The sequence below is a fragment of the Gorilla gorilla genome, chromosome 6, assembly GCF_029281585.2.
Source record: "Gorilla gorilla gorilla isolate KB3781 chromosome 6, NHGRI_mGorGor1-v2.1_pri, whole genome shotgun sequence".
Taxonomy (NCBI): Eukaryota; Metazoa; Chordata; class Mammalia; order Primates; family Hominidae; genus Gorilla; species Gorilla gorilla.
The window spans coordinates 105521096-105533612 of NC_073230.2; the positions used below are offsets into that span (position 1 = coordinate 105521096).

The 12517-nt window shown below is 33.8% G+C and overlaps 1 long non-coding RNA gene across 1 annotated transcript in view; it reads left to right on the forward strand.

The window, feature by feature from the left end:
• The window catches only part of LOC109027709 (uncharacterized), an 84041-nt gene extending 73007 nt beyond the window's left edge, over positions 1-11034 (forward strand). Inside the window, exon 3 of the long non-coding RNA XR_002006734.2 lies at positions 10934-11034. This is a non-coding gene — a long non-coding RNA (uncharacterized lncRNA). The remainder of the gene's footprint in view (positions 1-10933) is intronic.
• The last annotated feature ends 1483 nt before the right edge of the window (positions 11035-12517 follow it).

The following is a 12517-nucleotide window of genomic DNA, read 5'->3' on the forward strand; positions in this document are numbered from 1 at the left end:
TAAAAGGTTTGTACACCCTGGAGTAATATTATTTCCACCCAGAATGTTCTTTCTTCTTCCAGCCAGATAGTATGAGTGGGTGACTGATTTGATCCAATCCAATCAGTAGTTAAGCTGGATCAGATCTGGCTTATGGCTACAGTCGGTTTCACTTGACTTCCTCATTCAAAAGCCAGTAAAGACTACCTGTTTGTGATTATTACAGGCCTCTATTTCCAACAGAAACTGAAGAATTGGAGAAACCCGTTTCTGTTTCTTCTTGCTAGGCAAGTCCCCAAACTCTGTTGCACTTACACTTCTCCAAATTCAGCAAAAATCCCATACAGCAGCATTAGAAGGAGAATGAAGAGATCTAGCTGATCAGCTAGGCCTCATACTTATGTCAAATACCAACACTGGCCACACAGATATTAAAAGCCCCTCTAGTTTCTCTGACATGTTTTGATTTTTTAACATTTAAATATTTTTGTGTTTACCCACTATCAGGTATTCCTTTATAGCAATGCTAATGGATTCATATATATATCCATATATACATATCCACATAACTCCATATATATCCATATATATATATCTCCATATATACATATCCATATATCTCCATATATATCTATCCATATATATATCTCCATATATATATCCATATATAGATCTCCATATATATATCTCCATATATCTATCCATATATATATATCTCCATATATCTATCCATATATATGTATCTCCATATATATATCCATATATATGTATCTCCATATATATATCCATATATATGTATCTCCATATATATATCCATATATATGTATCTCCATATATATATCCATATATATGTATCTCCATATATATATCCATATATATATATCTCCATATATATATCCATATATATATATCTCCATATATATATATCTCCATATATATATCCATATATATATATCTCCATATATATATCCATATATATATATCTCCATATATATATCCATATATATATATCTCCATATATATATCCATATATATATATCTCCATATATATATCCATATATATATATCTCCATATATATATCCATATATATATCTCCATATATATATCCATATATATATCTCTCCATATATATATCCATATATATATCTCTCCATATATATATCCATATATATATCTCTCCATATATATATCCATATATATATCTCTCCATATATATCCATATATATATCTCCATATATATATCCATATATATATATCTCCATATATATATCCATATATATATATCTCCATATATATATCCATATATATATATCTCCATATATATATCCATATATATATATCTCCATATATATATCCATATATATATATCTCCATATATATATCCATATATATATATCTCCATATATATATCCATATATATATATCTCCATATATATATCCATATATATATATCTCCATATATATATCCATATATATATATCTCCATATATATATCCATATATATATATCTCCATATATATATCCATATATATATATCTCCATATATATATCCATATATATATATCTCCATATATATATCCATATATATATATCTCCATATATATATCCATATATATATATCTCCATATATATATCCATATATATATATCTCCATATATATATCCATATATATATATCTCCATATATATATCCATATATATATATCTCCATATATATATCCATATATATATATCTCCATATATATATCCATATATATATATCTCCATATATATATCCATATATATATATCTCCATATATATATCCATATATATATATCTCCATATATATATCCATATATATATATCTCCATATATATATCCATATATATATATCTCCATATATATATCCATATATATATATCTCCATATATATATCCATATATATATATCTCCATATATATATCCATATATATATCTCCATATATATATCCATATATATATATCTCCATATATATATCCATATATATATATCTCCATATATATATCCATATATATATATCTCCATATATATATCCATATATATATATCTCCATATATATATCCATATATATATCTCCATATATATATCATATATATATCTCCATATATATATCCATATATATATATCTCCATATATATATCCATATATATATCTCCATATATATATCCATATATATATCTCCATATATATATCCATATATATATATCTCCATATATATATCCATATATATATCTCCATATATATATCCATATATATCTCCATATATATATATCCATATATATATATATATACACACTTCTCTAAAGTTCAATGGAATTTTATAAAATGAAGAGCCTATCCTAAGATTTTCAGTATTGTTCAATTTATTTTCAAGAATGGAATTAATGCAGTAATAAATATGTAATCTAAAGGCAATCCCTGGAGAGCTCTTCTTGCAGGTGAGAGGGACATAATCTAAATAGAAAATGACTCCAGCCACAACAGCCAAAACTGTGTGTGTATGTATGTATATATATTTGTAGAGACACACACACACAGAATCATGTGTTTATTAAAAGCACTATAGAGAAAAAAACATAAGAAAAAGGAAATAATTCCAACTATATATAAGTAGTCTCTGTGCTAGCAGAGCTCTGTTGCCACTGTTCGACTAGTCCCAGCCCAGGTGAGTGAAGACTGGGCCCTTAACAACCCCTCCCCACCCCCGCCACATATACACACATCAGAGTTTACCTGTGGGGATTAACTTTTAACATTGGAAATTACCTTTCAAATGAGATTTGGAGGGGACATACATCCAAACCATGTCATATATTGTATCATTTCTTAGTGGTATATTTTGACTGTTTCTTCTTTCTAAATAGAAAATTACTGAGGCAGTGCAAAGATAAAACATTATGAACATAACATTAATATATGCTAGTCCTTAATTCACTAAAGTTTATTTTTTATTATTTCATAAAACACTTATCTTTTATGCTGATTTTACTTTAGTTTAAGAAGTTATTATATTTAAAAATCTCTACCTCTAGTATTCTCAAATCTGCACATTTTCCTCTATTTTAGGGACCATTATTTTGTCCTGCTTTCACTTTCAAAATGTACCACTTATTCAGCTCGGTAAAGACATTTCTTTTTTCTCCCTTTTGTTTTTTTTAAATTCCTTCTTTATGAGTCATTTAAATTCATTCTGTCCATAAAATGGCAAAAAATTGTTTTTGAAAAGAATGGCTCAAACTTACCAAAGAGATGTTGATTTTTATTCCTTACAAGACTTCAGGAAAATCTTACCAGTTATTCAATGCAAACTATTTCTTGCTCAGTCAGCTTTCTTAATGAATAATTATCTTAATTTCCATAAGTATTTACTAAGATCTCTTTCAGATAATATAATTCAAATCTACTAAAATAGGAGGGAAAAAATCTCGTTTTTAATTTAGTGGCTTATGAAATTTTCTTTAACCAAATTAATGATTTTTCTATCCTGTGTCACCTGATAGACTCCCCTTTCCTTTCTTTGAATTCACATTTAGAGATATGAGTCCCCTTTCCCTGTCAATGAACCTCCATCAAGACCATCACAGGTAATTCAAAAGACCCTAATAATGGTTGAACTGCAAATGGGATATTTAGAAATCTTGAATAGATTCCTCCCAAGAGCTTTTTTAACCCCTAATAAAAATGATAAAATGTATTTAGCTATGTATGTTTTCTTTTAATCTTCACAATAACCCTATAGCTCCCATATCACAGATAATATATTACAAATAGTTTTATATTACAGATAAAGAAACTGAGGGTTGATCAATTAAGAAAATTTCCCAAAGCAATAAATAAACAGTTTACCCTCAAACAGCGTGGGTTTGAACTGTGCAGGTCTGCATATATGCAGATTACTTTCCATAAAACTTACACCAAGTGTGTCTCCTCTCCTGCCTCCCCTTCCCACCTCCTCCACCTTTTCTGCCTCTGCTACCCATGAGCAAGACCAACCCTTTCTGTTCATCTTCCTCCTTAGCCTACTCAATGTGAAGACAATGAGGTTTAAGACCCTTATGATGACCCATTTCTACTTAGTAGATAATACACTTTCTCTTCCTTGTGATTTTCTTAATAACATTTTCTTTTCTCAAGCTTACTTTATTGTAATACAGTATATAGTAATTGTAATATGTGTTACAAACTATGTGTTAATCAACTGTTTATGTTTTTGGAAAGGCTTTCAGGCAACAGTAAGCTATTACTTAAGTTTTTGACTGTGTAGCAGGGTTCATAGCCTCCCCTATGTCATTCAAGGGTCAGCTACGTGTGTGTGTGTGCATGTGTTTATGTGTGTTAGCATCAGAATCCATTAACAGTCTGACTCCAGAGCTTGCCCTCTCAATTACTGCAATACATTGCTACTTCACACTTGCCTATGTGCTATCTAAAATTCAACTCAGCATACAAAGGATATTGAAAAGGGATGCTTTGTCAATACATAAAAAAACAAACAAACAAAAAAGTTCCTTCTCTAGGTATTTCATTTATATAGTAACGACCACTGAAGTCTAATTTTTTTTTGCAGAGTATGAAAATCTCTTCTTAGGTATACTTTGCTGTTTTCACTTAGAATAAAAAGTGTCTGCCAAATTTTAAAGGACACCTTTTTTGCATGTTAAAAATCCTCCTTTTCAGGAATCCTGTTATATATCTCTAGTTCTAGATTCAATAATCTTCATATTAACTACAGAAAAGGGTTGTTAAATAAATGGAATTTAAGACAGAAAGTATAACTATATAGGTGGCTAATTGTTGACAGTAAATATGAAATTATAATAAATTAGTGAATTTCTAACTTTTTTAAATATAATGAATTGTGATATTTTCTGTATCATTTAAAAAATCAAATTTAGTCTAGCTTCATGTTTGCATCTCGATGAGCTTGACGGATGTTCGATCTCAGTGGTTTGAGAGTTTGTGTTTGTTTGTGTATTACAGTGGAGATGGCCTTTATCTCCTTAGCGAGATATATACATATATATACGCACACACATATATGTACACATATATACACATATACACACATAAGTACTATATATACATATATACACATATGTACTATATATACATATATACACATATGTACTATATATACATATATACATATATACTCATGTTTATACACATATATGTGTATATATGTATATGTGTGTACATGTACATATATGTTCATACATGTGTGTATGTATGTTTATGTGTATATATATGTATGTTATGGGGAAGTTATGACTGACTTAAGCATAGGGGAATTTGTTGGAAGAATATTGGGTTGGCAAAGGTGGTGTTGAGGGAGCAGGCTTTAGATGTACAGGAATTAAAGGAGTCCTGAAAGAAAAGAGGAACGAAACAGCAGCCAGGACATCTGCTATCACTGCTACTGCCATCAGAGTCACTATGATGAATATTCTCCAAACTTTCTTTCCATCCTGGTGTTACTGGCTCAAAATTTACAATCCCAGGAGAGAGCATCTGGTTGTCATATTTTAGTCTCATGCCAGCCTTCTGGTTATGCCAAGGTATGAAAAGAACAGGTATCTTGCGTCTATAATGAGGGCCAGGCACCTGGAATCTTCTTCATGCCAAAATTAGACAACTCAGAGGGAAGATTTCCCCAAAGAGAGATTGGACAAACAAATGATTACACAAGTTAACTGTAAAAGAGAAAGAACTTTCTATGCTTTAGTACATCATGATTGCCACTGGTGTATCCTAATTACTCAAGTCCACCTATTTCCATGAAGGCAGGCAGCCTCTTTTGATGTTGCCACCTCCCAGAGGAAAAATAATTGCCAGGAAATTGGGTGAAACTGATCTCTGTTACTTTGCAGTGGTGGAAAATTTACTTCCTCTTTCTCAACATGACCCTGCTCAGCCCTAAAAATGCACTCCAATTTCATCCTTCCCCTTCCAGATTACTTAAAGCTGCAGTTGTAAAACTGTTTAAAAATTACTTTCGGGCCAGGCGCGGTGGCTCACGCCTGTAATCCCAGCACTTTGGGAGGCCGAGGCGGGTGGATCACGAGGTCAGGAGATCGAGACCATCCTGGCTAACATGGTGAAACCGCGTCTCTACTAGATGTACAAAAAATTAGCCGGGCGTGGTGGCGGGCGCCTGTACTCCCAGCTACTTGGGAGGCTGAGGCAGGAGAATGGTGTGAACTCGGGAGACGGAGCTTGCAGTGAGCCGAGATCGCACCACTGCACTCCAGCCTGGGCGACAGAGCGAGACTCCTTCTCAAAAAAAAAAAAAAAAAAAAAAATTACTTTCTTAAATTCTATTGAGTATATCAAAGAACTCTTGTTTATGCAGATTCTATCCTATTGATATTTATCATATTAGAAATGAAAGAAGAAACTTCTATAGTGCAAAAGTATGCAAGAGCACTTTCTGTTTATTGTCAACACAATTATATAATTTTAGTTATTAAAAAGAAATTCTTATGACCTTGTGGACCCCTACAATGATCTCATGGATCCCCAGGAGTCTCCCGATATGTTTTGAGCATCAGTGACCAAGTCTAAACTTCTCAGTGAGTTTAAGCTTTTATGAAAGATAGAAGATTTCTATGAGAAAGTTATCTTCAAAAGCTTCTTTTTTCAACTCCACACACACAAAAAATCTGGCTACCTCCTGGAATAGAGAAAGAATAAAATAATACAGTAATAATAACAATGTCTTCGAAATATTTACAGTGAAAGAAAATAGAATAAAATATAATATGATATTGCTCATTATATTTACTCTCCAGATAAAACCACTGCCAATGAAAGAAAAAAATGTAACTGCTTTCAAAACATAGACTTAGATAAGTAGTGTTTTGCCTTGTGGATAAATTTAGGAATTACCTAAAACTTACAGAGCCATAACTTTTCCTGCATTGATATATTCCTTCATTCCATTTAATTACTAATGAATTGTGAACCAAAATATAATGAAGAACACTTTTTAGATTAGATTTTTTTTTTTTTTTTGAGATGGAGTCTCGCTCTGTCGTCCAGGCTGGAGTGCAGTGGCGTTATCTCAGCTCACTTCAAGCTCTGCCTCCTGGGTTCATGCCATTCTCCTGCCTCAGCCTCCCGAGTAGCTGGAATACAGGCGACCGCCACCACGCCCGGCTAATTTTTTTGTATTTTTAGTAGAGATGGGGTTTAGCCGTGTTCGGCAGGATGGTCTCGAACTCCTGACCTTGTGATCCGCCCGCCTCGGACTCCCAATAGGTTTGATGTTTTATACATATGAATCAATTACTTCCAGCAAAGCTTTACGGAAATAACAATGTTTCTTTAATTTTCATTTTAAGAATTGATGTGCATGCACAGGTCAGTTGCTCTGAATAACACTGTTTTTTTTGCCCTGATATTTGACTTGGGAAATATATATCCATATAGAGTCTGCTTATTATTATTACAAGCCAGTAGTAAACTTTGCCAAAGGCTACAAGATGGTTCACATATATCTGGAGGAGAATACTTAAATACATATAAGAATCACTTGTAGGTTTTCTGATTAAACAGAATTTACCTAATAAATTGCCACAACATTGTAGATTCAGAATAAAAGGAGGTAAAGAATTGAGAAAACTTCTTTCGAAGACTTTTGTTTTTAAGAATGAATTTTAATCAGAAATAATAAAAAGTAGTTACTTCTTGGAGGATTTATTTTTCGATCATCTTATTTCTCTCATAAGAGAGCTTCCAATAAATTTTTTCCATGGAGTATATTTCACACACACACTCAGAGGAGTGTAATTTCTTGAGCATTCATAGTCTATTTTCCATTAGGACTCTGTTTTTGAAAAGCTGCAGAGAGTGTAGTTTCATGTCTATAATCTCATTGTTTTGATGTATTAAAGGTTTTCTTAATTCTTTTGAGAAACCATTTATAAGCTTTTGAAAAGGTAGTGATGCTGTGCTTTTATGTCTGAAATTTAACAACAGATGATTTATTAGCCACGAAGTGAGGTCAAGTTGACTGCTAGATTCTCTGGGGGCAAAAAAGACAAAAGAACAGCAAAAGCAAAAACAACAACAAAAGCCCCATAAAATATTACCAAAGCAGTATTATACTTTTTGCAGTGTTCTTTAGCCTTTATTTTTCTTTTGTGACATTAATAGATAAGTATTGTGGTGAAAAAACTTAAAACAAATATGAAATTTTTAAAAATCTGTTTATAAAAAATGGATTTGCAAAAATACATCTCACTATCTTTTATATTTTATTTTATTTTATTTTATTCATTTATTTTGAGACAGACCCTTGCTCTGTCACCCAGGCTGGAGTGCAATGGCACGATCTCCACTCATCGCAACCTCTGCCTTCTGGGTTCAAGTGATTCTCCTGCCTCAGTCTCCCAAGTAGCTGGGATTATAGGTGCGCACCACCACACCCAGCTAATTTTTTGTATTTTTAGTAGAGATGGGTTTTCACCATGTTGGCCAGGCTGGTCTCGAACTCCTGACCTCGTGATCCTCCCGCCTTGGCCTCTCAAAGTGCTGGGATTACAGGCGTAAGCCACGGCACCCAGCCCACATTTCACTACTTTTTAATGAAAAATACAATGCTGCATATAACCAATGGTTACTTGGTGTCTTCTGTATGTACATTATAGAGGACTGTGTGACATTTTTAGTTGGTAAAAACAGAAAGAGGTGAGTTAACAACTTTTTTTTGACAGAGTCTCACCCAGGCCAGAGTGCAGTGGCATGATCTTGGCTCACTGCAACCTTCGCCTCCCGGGTTCAAGCGGTTCTACTGCCTCAGCCTCCCGAGTAGCTGGGACTACAGGCATGTGCCACCACACCCAGCTAATTTTTGTATTTTTAGCAGAGACGGGGTTTCACCATATTTGCCTCGAACTCTTGACCTTGTGATCCGCCCACCTTGGCCTCCCAAAGTGTTGGGATTACAGGCGTGAGCCACTGCACCTGGCCTAAGTATTTAAATTGTCAGTTTACCTATTGCATGTGTCTTTCTCACTATCTATCTATATATATTGCACGTCTTTCTCCCTATCAAGATACATACATATATATGTGTATGGATGGCTAGATATATATGTATGTATCCATCTATCCATACATACATGTGTATGTAGATATGTATGTAGATATATATGTATATAACCATCTATCCATACATATGTGCATATGTATGTATCTTGATAATGAGAAAGATGTGTTCAATAGGTATATTATACATATATACATATATATATACACACACACACATAGATGTATCTTGATAGTGAGAAAAACATGGGTATCTACATAAGCTTTTGAATTTACTGCTCTTTCACCAGCCACCAATTTATATTCTCTAGATAGCTTCTGTAGGTACTTTCTTAGTTTGATGTAGATTTTGTTTCAATTAACAAATAATTCTTAATGGTCTGTTTTACACCAACACTATTCTCAGGGGACAAAGACTTAAGCAAAGGAGTGTACTCAAGTGAATCAGAAACCTATATCTACAAACAAATTTGCACACAGATATTTATAAAAGCTTTATTCATAATTGCCAAAACTTGCAACCAAGATGTCCTTCTGTATGTGATTATATTAGTAAACTGTGGCACATCCAGACAATGGAGTATTATCCAGCACTAAAATGAACTATTAAGCCATGAAAAAACATGGAGGAAACTTAAATGTATATTTCTAAGTGACAGAAGCCAGTCTGAGAAGGCTGCATACTGTACAATTCCCCAACTCTATGACACTCTGGAAAAGACAAAACTGTAGAGATAATAAATGAGGGATTGCCAGGGGAGAAGGGGAATAATAGGTGGAATACCGAGAATTTTTAATGTAGTGAAAGTTCTCTGTATGATACTATGAGGGTGTATACATTTCATTTTACATTTGTCAAAACCCATAGAATGTACAACACTGAGTGAACCCTAATGTAAACTATAGACTTTAGAGGATAATGATGTGTCAGTATAGGTTTATCAAGCATAACAAATATATTCTCTGGTTGGTGATATTGATAAGGTGAGAGGCTACGTATGTGTGGGTATATGGGGAATTGCTGTATCTTTGGCTCAATTTTGCTCTGAACCTGGAACTGCTCTAAAAATAAAGTGCATTAAAGGGAATGGTAGTGGGTGGGGATGGGGGAGGGAGGAATCATTCATGGGTACAAAAATATAATTAGATAAATTAATAAGATCTAGTATTTGATAGCACAACAGGGTGACTGCGGTCAATGATATTTTATTGTACATCTTAAAATAACAAAAAGACGACTGGGCTTACACCTATACTCCCAGTACTTTGGGAGGTCAAGGTGAGAGGATCACGTGAGGTCAAGAGTTTGAGATCAGCCTGCTCAACAGAGTGAGACCTGTCTCTGCAAAAAAGAAAAATGAGCTGGACGAGGTGGCTCACACCTGTAGTTCCAGCTACTTTGGGGGGCTGAGGTGGGAGGGTCACTTAAGCCCAAGAGTCTGAGGTTGCAGTGATGTAGGATCATGTCATTGCACTCCAGCATGAGCAACAAAGTGAGACCCTTCAAAAAAAAAAAAACACTAAAAAACTAACAGAATATAATTGGATTGTTTGTAACTCAAAGAAAGGATAAATGCTTGAGGTAATGGATAACCCATTTACTTTGATGTGGTTATTGCACATTGTATGCCTGTAGCAAAATATCTTATGTACCCCATAAATATAAAAACAGTTATTGAGGAGCTCAAAGAACTTTGGTTTATGTAAATTATATTATTGATATTTACCATATTACAAATTGAAAAATAGAATTTAAAATATACTTACTAATTTGTTTTCATGTTTTGGTGAAAAAATGTTTTCCAAAACCGAACAAAAAAATTATATGAGAACTGAATGCTGTTTCTGCATTCCACATGTCATAATATGTTGTATATTTGTAGTACAAGAAACGAAGTCCAGCCTCATATTGATACGAATTTAGAAAAGAGAGAGCCTCACAAACTCAAGAAGGCTTGAGGACCTCGAGGATCTTCAGACCGTGATTTGAGAAGCAGTATTCTAATTCTACCTATTTTTCCCACTAAAGGAAGCATGTGTAAATATAAATAAATGAGAATAGCAGTTTTAAAATCAAAATTTTAATTTTTTAAGCATATGCTTTGTAATATTCCATGACTTCTGATACACCTTACAGCTGATCATGCCCCACCTGGATTTCACAATGCTTACACAGACCTTTGCTGTTATAGAGGGTCTCCATTGAAATCCTTTCTGTGAGTTGAGTTCAGAGGGTCTCATTTGCCTTTTTACTTTATTTCTCTAAAGCTCCCTATGTTGTGAAAAAAAGCAAAAGATAGTTATAAAAGTAAGACTCTGTACTAATGATGTTTAAATAGTGTCCTTTCTTACTTTCAACACCTCTCAAGTTATTTAGTCCTCGAACTCAGATGCTGCTAGAGTAAAGTGGAATGCCAAATTAAGATCATATCCTTTTATATAATCTCCAGTGGAGTTCTTGCCTCAAAAAAATTATGTGTTTTTTTTTTTCACTTTCTAATCCCTTTCATGAACTGTGTGCTTCTTCCCTTTCTCTAGTCCTCAGTACTCAGGGCTCATAAAGCTGTCCAAACACATAACCACACCAAAGCCCATGGGCCTGGCTTTTCTTGAAGCCTGGATTTAGGCTCTGAATATCTGGCTTGCTGTGACCCTACAAAGGGACTATATAGATATTCCTGCTTTTATTACTAAGTACAGAGGTGCTGATATTTTTCTAGATAACAAATTGCAAATTTTATAAATTATTGTATTGCTTCAAATCTCCCTTCAAATTCCTAGACTTACCCTTACCACCTTTACTAACAATATCCGTTTTCGTCATACTAAAATGAGAGCCCTTTGCCAGGAATTACAACTATGCTTTTATCCATCCTGAAATCATTCTGCACGTTCAACTTCTATCATTCTGTCTCATATCTCAGGAACCCTTCCTTTGATTCTGTTACCCACTCGTGCTCCCCCATCACATACCTCTCTATTTGTTCCTTTAGCATGTATTGATGAATCAAGAAAGTATTTTAAGCATTTTGTTAGATTCACAAATGGACATGATTTCAAAGAGCTACGTTTGCCATTAGAGATTAAAGTGACAAGGTACACCGTGAATTAAAAAGATGGAGTGGTTACTCAAAATGGGTGTGGGAGGAAAGGAATAAATAGCATATTGTGGAATATGTAGCATTTCATAGACTCTTGCTAGATAGATAAAACTTGAACAGGCCAGGCATGGTGACTCATGTCTGTAATCTCAGCACTTTAGGAGGTTGAGGTGGGTGGATCACCTGAGGTCACGAGTTCGATACCAGTCTGATCAAAATGGTGAAACCCTGTCTCTACTAAAAATACAAAAAATTAGCCAGGCATAGTTGCAGGTGCCTGTAATCCCAGTTACTCAGGAGGCTGAGGCAGGAGAATTGCTTGAACTGGGGAGGCGGAGGTTGCCGTGAGCCAAGATTGAGCCATTG